Source organism: Anomaloglossus baeobatrachus, unplaced genomic scaffold, assembly GCF_048569485.1.
Source record: "Anomaloglossus baeobatrachus isolate aAnoBae1 unplaced genomic scaffold, aAnoBae1.hap1 Scaffold_4229, whole genome shotgun sequence".
In the NCBI taxonomy this organism is placed as follows: domain Eukaryota; kingdom Metazoa; phylum Chordata; class Amphibia; order Anura; family Aromobatidae; genus Anomaloglossus; species Anomaloglossus baeobatrachus.
The window spans coordinates 26,760-35,365 of NW_027443564.1; positions in this window are offsets into that span (position 1 = coordinate 26,760).

The following is an 8,606-nucleotide window of genomic DNA, read 5'->3' on the forward strand; positions in this document are numbered from 1 at the left end:
GGATGACACTGATAATGCTGGAGGTACAGGGGGATCACATGGTGCCCGGGGCTGCAGGGGATGGCACTGATAATGCTGGAGGTATAAGGGGATCACATGGTGCCCGGGGCTGCAGGGGATGGCACTGATAATGCTGGAGGTACAGGGGGATCACATGGTGCCCGGGGCTGCAGGGGATGGCACTGATAATGCTGGAGGTACAGGGGGATCACATGGTGCCCGGGGCTGCAGGGGATGGCACTGATAATGCTGGAGGTATAAGGGGATCACATGGTGCCCGGGGCTGCAGGGGATGGCACTGATAATGCTGGAGGTACAGGGGGATCACATGGTGCCCGGGGCTGCAGGGGATGGCACTGATAATGCTGGAGGTACAGGGGGATCACATGGTGCCCGAGGCTGCAGGGGATGGCACTGATAATGCTGGAGGTATAGGGGGATCACACGGGGCTGCAGGGGATGGCACTGATAATGCTGGAGGTATAGGGGGATCACACGGGGCTGCAGGGGATGGCACTGATAATGCTGGAGGTATAGGGGGATCACACGGGGCTGCAGGGGATGGCACTGATAATGCTGGAGGTATAGGGGGATCACATGGTGCCCGGGGCTGCAGGGGATGGCACTGATAATGCTGGAGGTATAGGGGGATCACATGGTGCCCGGGACTGCAGGGGATGACACTGATAATGCTGGAGGTATAGGGGGATCACATGGTGCCCGGGACTGCAGGGGATGGCACTGATAATGCTGGAGGTATAGGGGGATCACATGGTGCCCGGGGCTGCAGGGGATGGCACTGATAATGCTGGAGGTATAGAGGGATCACATGGTGCCCGGGGCTGCAGGGGATGGCACTGATAATGCTGGAGGTATAGGGGGATCACATGGTGCCCGGGGCTGCAGGGGATGGCACTGATAATGCTGGAGGTACAGGGGGATCACATGGTGCCCGGGGCTGCAGGGGATGGCACTGATAATGCTGGAGGTACAGGGGGATCACACGGGGCTGCAGGGGATGGCACTGATAATGCTGGAGGTATAGGGGGATGGCACTGATAATGCTGGAGGTATAGGGGGATCACACGGGGCTGCAGGGGATGGCACTGATAATGCTGGAGGTATAGGGGGATCACACGGGGCTGCAGGGGATGGCACTGATAATGCTGGAGGTATAGGGGGATCACATGGGGCTGCAGGGGATGGCACTGATAATGCTGGAGGTATAGGGGGATCACATGGTGCCCGGGGCTGCAGGGGATGGCACTGATAATGCTGGAGGTATAGGGGGATCACACGGGGCTGCAGGGGATGGCACTGATAATGCTGGAGGTATAGGGGGATCACACGGGGCTGCAGGGGATGGCACTGATAATGCTGGAGGTATAGGGGGATCACACGGGGCTGCAGGGGATGACACTGATAATGCTGGAGGTATAGGGGGATCACACGGGGCTGCAGGGGATGGCACTGATAATGCTGGAGGTATAGGGGGATCACACGGGGCTGCAGGGGATGGCACTGATAATGCTGGAGGTATAGGGGGATCACATGGTGCCCGGGGCTGCAGGGGATGGCACTGATAATGCTGGAGGTATAGGGGGATCACATGGTGCCCGGGGCTGCAGGGGATGGCACTGATAATGCTGGAGGTATAGGGGGATCACATGGTGCCCGGGGCTGCAGGGGATGGCACTGATAATGCTGGAGGTACAGGGGGATCACATGGTGCCCGGGGCTGCAGGGGATGGCACTGATAATGCTGGAGGTACAGGGGGATCACATGATGCCCGGGGCTGCAGGGGATGGCACTGATAATGCTGGAGGTATAGGGGGATCACATGGTGCCCGGGGCTGCAGGGGATGGCACTGATAATGCTGGAGGTACAGGGGGATCACATGGTGCCCGGGACTGCAGGGGATGGCACTGATAATGCTGGAGGTATAGGGGGATCACATGGTGCCCGGGGCTGCAGGGGATGGCACTGATAATGCTGGAGGTATAGGGGGATCACATGGTGCCCGGGGCTGCAGGGGATGGCACTGATAATGCTGGAGGTATAGGGGGATCACATGGTGCCCGGGGCTGCAGGGGATGGCACTGATAATGCTGGAGGTATAGGGGGATCACATGGTGCCCGGGACTGCAGGGGATGGCACTGATAATGCTGGAGGTATAGGGGGATCACATGGTGCCCGGGGCTGCAGGGGATGGCACTGATAATGCTGGAGGTATAGGGGGATCACACGGGGCTGCAGGGGATGGCACTGATAATGCTGGAGGTATAGGGGGATCACACGGGGCTGCAGGGGATGGCACTGATAATGCTGGAGGTACAGGGGGATCACACGGGGCTGCAGGGGATGGCACTGATAATGCTGGAGGTACAGGGGGAATCACACGGGGCTGCAGGGGATGGCACTGATAATGCTGGAGGTATAGGGGGATCACATGGTGCCCGGGGCTGCAGGGGATGGCACTGATAATGCTGGAGGTATAGAGGGATCACACGGGGCTGCAGGGGATGGCACTGATAATGCTGGAGGTATAGGGGGATCACATGGTGCCCGGGGCTGCAGGGGATGGCACTGATAATGCTGGAGGTACAGGGGGATCACACGGGGCTGCAGGGGATGGCACTGATAATGCTGGAGGTATAGGGGGATCACACGGGGCTGCAGGGGATGGCACTGATAATGCTGGAGGTACAGGGGGATCACACGGGGCTGCAGGGGATGGCACTGATAATGCTGGAGGTACAGGGGGATCACACGGGGCTGCAGGGGATGGCACTGATAATTCTGGAGGTATAGAGGGATCACACGTGGCTGCAGGCACAGGGGATGGCACTGATAATGCTGGAGGTACAGGGGGATCACATGGTGCCCGGGGCTGCAGGGGATGACACTGATAATGCTGGAGGTATAGGGGGGATCACACGGGGCTGCAGGGGATGACACTGATAATGCTGGAGGTATAGGGGGATCACACGGGGCTGCAGGGGATGGCACTGATAATGCTGGAGGTATAGGGGGATCACACGGGGCTGCAGGGGATGACACTGATAATGCTGGAGGTATAGGGGGGATCACACGGGGCTGCAGGCCATGACACTGATAATGCTGGAGGTATAGGGGGGATCACACGGGGCTGCAGGGGATGACACTGATAATGCTGGAGGTATAGGGGGATCACACGGGGCTGCAGGGGATGGCACTGATAATGCTGGAGGTATAGGGGGGATCACACGGGGCTGCAGGGGATGGCACTGATAATGCTGGAGGTACAGGGGGATCACATGGTGCCCGGGGCTGCAGGGGATGGCACTGATAATGCTGGAGGTACAGGGGGATCACACGGGGCTGCAGGGGATGGCACTGATAATGCTGGAGGTATAGGGGGATCACACGGGGCTGCAGGGGATGGCACTGATAATGCTGGAGGTATAGGGGGATCACATGGGGCTGCAGGGGATGGCACTGATAATGCTGGAGGTATAGGGGGATCACACGGGGCTGCAGGGGATGGCACTGATAATGCTGGAGGTATAGGGGGATCACATGGTGCCCGGGGCTGCAGGGGATGGCACTGATAATGCTGGAGGTATAGGGGGATCACACGGGGCTGCAGGGGATGGCACTGATAATGCTGGAGGTATAGGGGGATCACACGGGGCTGCAGGGGATGGCACTGATAATGCTGGAGGTATAGGGGGATCACACGGGGCTGCAGGGGATGACACTGATAATGCTGGAGGTATAGGGGGATCACACGGGGCTGCAGGGGATGGCACTGATAATGCTGGAGGTATAGGGGGATCACATGGTGCCCGGGGCTGCAGGGGATGGCACTGATAATGCTGGAGGTATAGGGGGATCACATGGTGCCCGGGGCTGCAGGGGATGGCACTGATAATGCTGGAGGTATAGGGGGATCACATGGTGCCCGGGGCTGCAGGGGATGGCACTGATAATGCTGGAGGTATAGGGGGATCACATGGTGCCCGGGACTGCAGGTGATGGCACTGATAATGCTGGAGGTATAGGGGGATCACATGGTGCCCGGGGCTGCAGGGGATGGCACTGATAATGCTGGAGGTATAGGGGGGATCACATGGTGCCCGGGGCTGCAGGGGATGGCACTGATAATGCTCGAGGTACAGGGGGATCACATGGTGCCCGGGGCTGCAGGGGATGGCACTGATAATGCTGGAGGTACAGGGGGATCACATGGTGCCCGGGGCTGCAGGGGATGGCACTGATAATGCTGGAGGTATAGGGGGATCACATGGTGCCCGGGGCTGCAGGGGATGGCACTGATAATGCTGGAGGTACAGGGGGATCACATGGTGCCCGGGGCTGCAGGGTATGGCACTGATAATGCTGGAGGTATAGGGGGATCACATGGTGCCCGGGGCTGCAGGGGATGGCACTGATAATGCTGGAGGTATAGGGGGATCACATGGTGCCCGGGGCTGCAGGGGATGGCACTGATAATGCTGGAGGTACAGGGGGATCACATGGTGCCCGGGGCTGCAGGGGATGGCACTGATAATGCTGGAGGTACAGGGGGATCACATGGTGCCCGGGGCTGCAGGGGATGGCACTGATAATGCTGGAGGTATAGGGGGATCACATGGTGCCCGGGGCTGCAGGGGATGGCACTGATAATGCTGGAGGTATAGGGGGATCACATGGTGCCCGGGGCTGCAGGGGATGGCACTGATAATGCTGGAGGTATAGGGGGATCACATGGTGCCCGGGGCTGCAGGGGATGGCACTGATAATGCTGGAGGTATAGGGGGATCACATGGTGCCCGGGGCTGCAGGGGATGGCACTGATAATGCTGGAGGTATAGGGGGATCACATGGTGCCCGGGGCTGCAGGGGATGGCACTGATAATGCTGGAGGTATAGGGGGAATCACATGGTGCCCGGGGCTGCAGGGGATGGCACTGATAATGCTGGAGGTATAGGGGGATCACATGGTGCCCGGGGCTGCAGGGGATGGCACTGATAATGCTGGAGGTATAGGGGGATCACATGGAGCCCGGGGCTGCAGGGGATGGCACTGATAATGCTGGAGGTATAGGGGGATCACACGGGGCTGCAGGGGATGGCACTGATAATGCTGGAGGTACAGGGGGATCACACGGGGCTGCAGGGGATGGCACTGATAATGCTGGAGGTACAGGGGGATCACACGGGGCTGCAGGGGATGGCACTGATAATGCTGGAGGTATAGAGGGATCACACGGGGCTGCAGGGGATGGCACTGATAATGCTGGAGGTATAGGGGGATCACATGGTGCTCGGGGCTGCAGGGGATGGCACTGATAATGCTGGAGGTACAGGGAGATCACACGGGGCTGCAGGGGATGGCACTGATAATGCTGGAGGTACAGGGGGATCACACGGGGCTGCAGGGGATGGCACTGATAATGCTGGAGGTACAGGGGGATCACACGGGGCTGCAGGGGATGGCACTGATAATGCTGGAGGTATAGGGGGATCACACGGGGCTGCAGGGGATGGCACTGATAATGCTGGAGGTATAGGGGGATCACACGGGGCTGCAGGGGATGGCACTGATAATGCTGGAGGTACAGGGGGATCACACGGGGCTGCAGGGGATGGCACTGATAATGCTGGAGGTACAGGGGGATCACACGGGGCTGCAGGGGATGGCACTGATAATGCTGGAGGTATAGAGGGATCACACGGGGCTGCAGGCACAGGGGATGGCACTGATAATGCTGGAGGTACAGGGGGATCACATGGTGCCCGGGGCTGCAGGGGATGACACTGATAATGCTGGAGGTATAGGGGGGATCACACGGGGCTGCAGGGGATGACACTGATAATGCTGGAGGTATAGGGGGATCACACGGGGCTGCAGGGGATGACACTGATAATGCTGGAGGTATAGGGGGATCACACGGGGCTGCAGGGGATGGCACTGATAATGCTGGAGGTATAGGGGGATCACACGGGGCTGCAGGGGATGACACTGATAATGCTGGAGGTACAGGGGGATCACACGGGGCTGCAGGGCATGACACTGATAATGCTGGAGGTATAGGGGGGATCACACGGGGCTGCAGGGGATGACACTGATAATGCTGGAGGTATAGAGGGATCACACGGGGCTGCAGGGGATGGCACTGATAATGCTGGAGGTATAGGGGGATCACACGGGGCTGCAGGGGATGGCACTGATAATGCTGGAGGTACAGGGGGATCACATGGTGCCCGGGGCTGCAGGGGATGGCACTGATAATGCTGGAGGTATAGGGGGGATCACACGGGGCTGCAGGGGATGGCACTGATAATGCTGGAGGTATAGGGGGATCACACGGGGCTGCAGGGGATGGCACTGATAATGCTGGAGGTATAGGGGGATCACACGGGGCTGCAGGGGATGGCACTGATAATGCTGGAGGTATAGGGGGATCACACGGGGCTGCAGGGGATGACACTGATAATGCTGGAGGTACAGGGGGATCACACGGGGCTGCAGGGCATGACACTGATAATGCTGGAGGTATAGGGGGGATCACACGGGGCTGCAGGGGATGGCACTGATAATGCTGGAGGTATAGAGGGATCACACGGGGCTGCAGGGGATGGCACTGATAATGCTGGAGGTATAGGGGGGATCACACGGGGCTGCAGGGTATGGCACTGATAATGCTGGAGGTACAGGGGGATCACATGGTGCCCGGGGCTGCAGGGGATGGCACTGATAATGCTGGAGGTATAGGGGGGATCACACGGGGCTGCAGGGGATGGCACTGATAATGCTGGAGGTATAGGGGGATCACACGGGGCTGCAGGGGATGGCACTGATAATGCTGGAGGTATAGGGGGATCACACGGGCCTGGAGGGGATGGCACTGATAATGCTGGAGGTATAGGGGGATCACACGGGGCTGCAGGGGATGACACTGATAATGCTGGAGGTACAGGGGGATCACACGGAGCTGCAGGGGATGGCACTGATAATGCTGGAGGTATAGGGGGGATCACACGGGGCTGCAGGGGATGGCACTGATAATGCTGGAGGTATAGGGGGATCACACGGGGCTGCAGGGGATGACACTGATAATGCTGGAGGTATAGGGGGATCACACGGGGCTGGAGGGGATGGCACTGATAATGCTGGAGGTATAGGGGGATCACACGGGGCTGGAGGGGATGGCACTGATAATGCTGGAGGTATAGGGGGATCACACGGGGCTGCAGGGGATGGCACTGATAATGCTGGAGGTATAGGGGGATCACACGGGGCTGCAGGGGATGGCACTGATAATGCTGGAGGTATAGGGGGATCACACGGGGCTGGAGGGGATGGCACTGATAATGCTGGAGGTATAGGGGGATCACACGGGGCTGCAGGGGATGGCACTGATAATGCTGGAGGTATAGGGGGATCACACGGGGCTGCAGGGGATGGCACTGATAATGCTGGAGGTATAGGGGGATCACACGGGGCTGCAGGGGATGGCACTGATAATGCTGGAGGTATAGGGGGATCACACGGGGCTGCAGGGGATGACACTGATAATGCTGGAGGTATAGGGGGGATCACACGGGGCTGCAGGGGATGGCACTGATAATGCTGGAGGTATAGGGGGATCACACGGGGCTGGAGGGAATGGCACTGATAATGCTGGAGGTATAGGGGGATCACACGGGGCTGCAGGGGATGACACTGATAATGCTGGAGGTATAGGGGGATCACACGGGGCTGCAGGGGATGGCACTGATAATGCTGGAGGTACAGGGGGATCACACGGGGCTGGAGGGGATGGCACTGATAATGCTGGAGGTACAGGAGGATCACACGGGGCTGCAGGGGATGACACTGATAATGCTGGAGGTACAGGGGGATCACACGGGGCTGCAGGGGATGGCACTGATAATGCTGGAGGTATAGGGGGATCACACGGGGCTGGAGGGGATGGCACTGACAATGCTGGAGGTATAGGGGGATCACACGGGGCTGCAGGGGATGGCACTGATAATGCTGGAGGTACAGGGGGATCACACGGGGCTGGAGGGGATGGCACTGATAATGCTGGAGGTATAGGGGGAATCACACGGGGCTGCAGGGGATGGCACTGATAATGCTGGAGGTATAGGGGGATCACACGGGGCTGCAGGGGATGGCACTGATAATGCTGGAGGTATAGGGGGATCACACGGGGCTGCAGGGGATGGCACTGATAATGCTGGAGGTATAGGGGGATCACACGGGGCTGGAGGGGATGGCACTGATAATGCTGGAGGTATAGGGGGGATCACACGGGGCTGCAGGGGATGGCACTGATAATGCTGGAGGTATAGGGGGATCACACGGGGCTGCAGGGGATGGCACTGATAATGTGCTGGAGGTATAGGGGGATCACACGGGGCTGCAGGGGATGGCACTGATAATGCTGGAGGTATAGGGGGATCACACGGGGCTGCAGGGGATGACACTGATAATGCTGGAGGTATAGGGGGATCACACGGGGCTGCAGGGGATGACACTGATAATGCTGGAGGTATAGGGGGATCACACGGGGCTGCAGGGGATGGCACTGATAATGGTGGAGGTATAG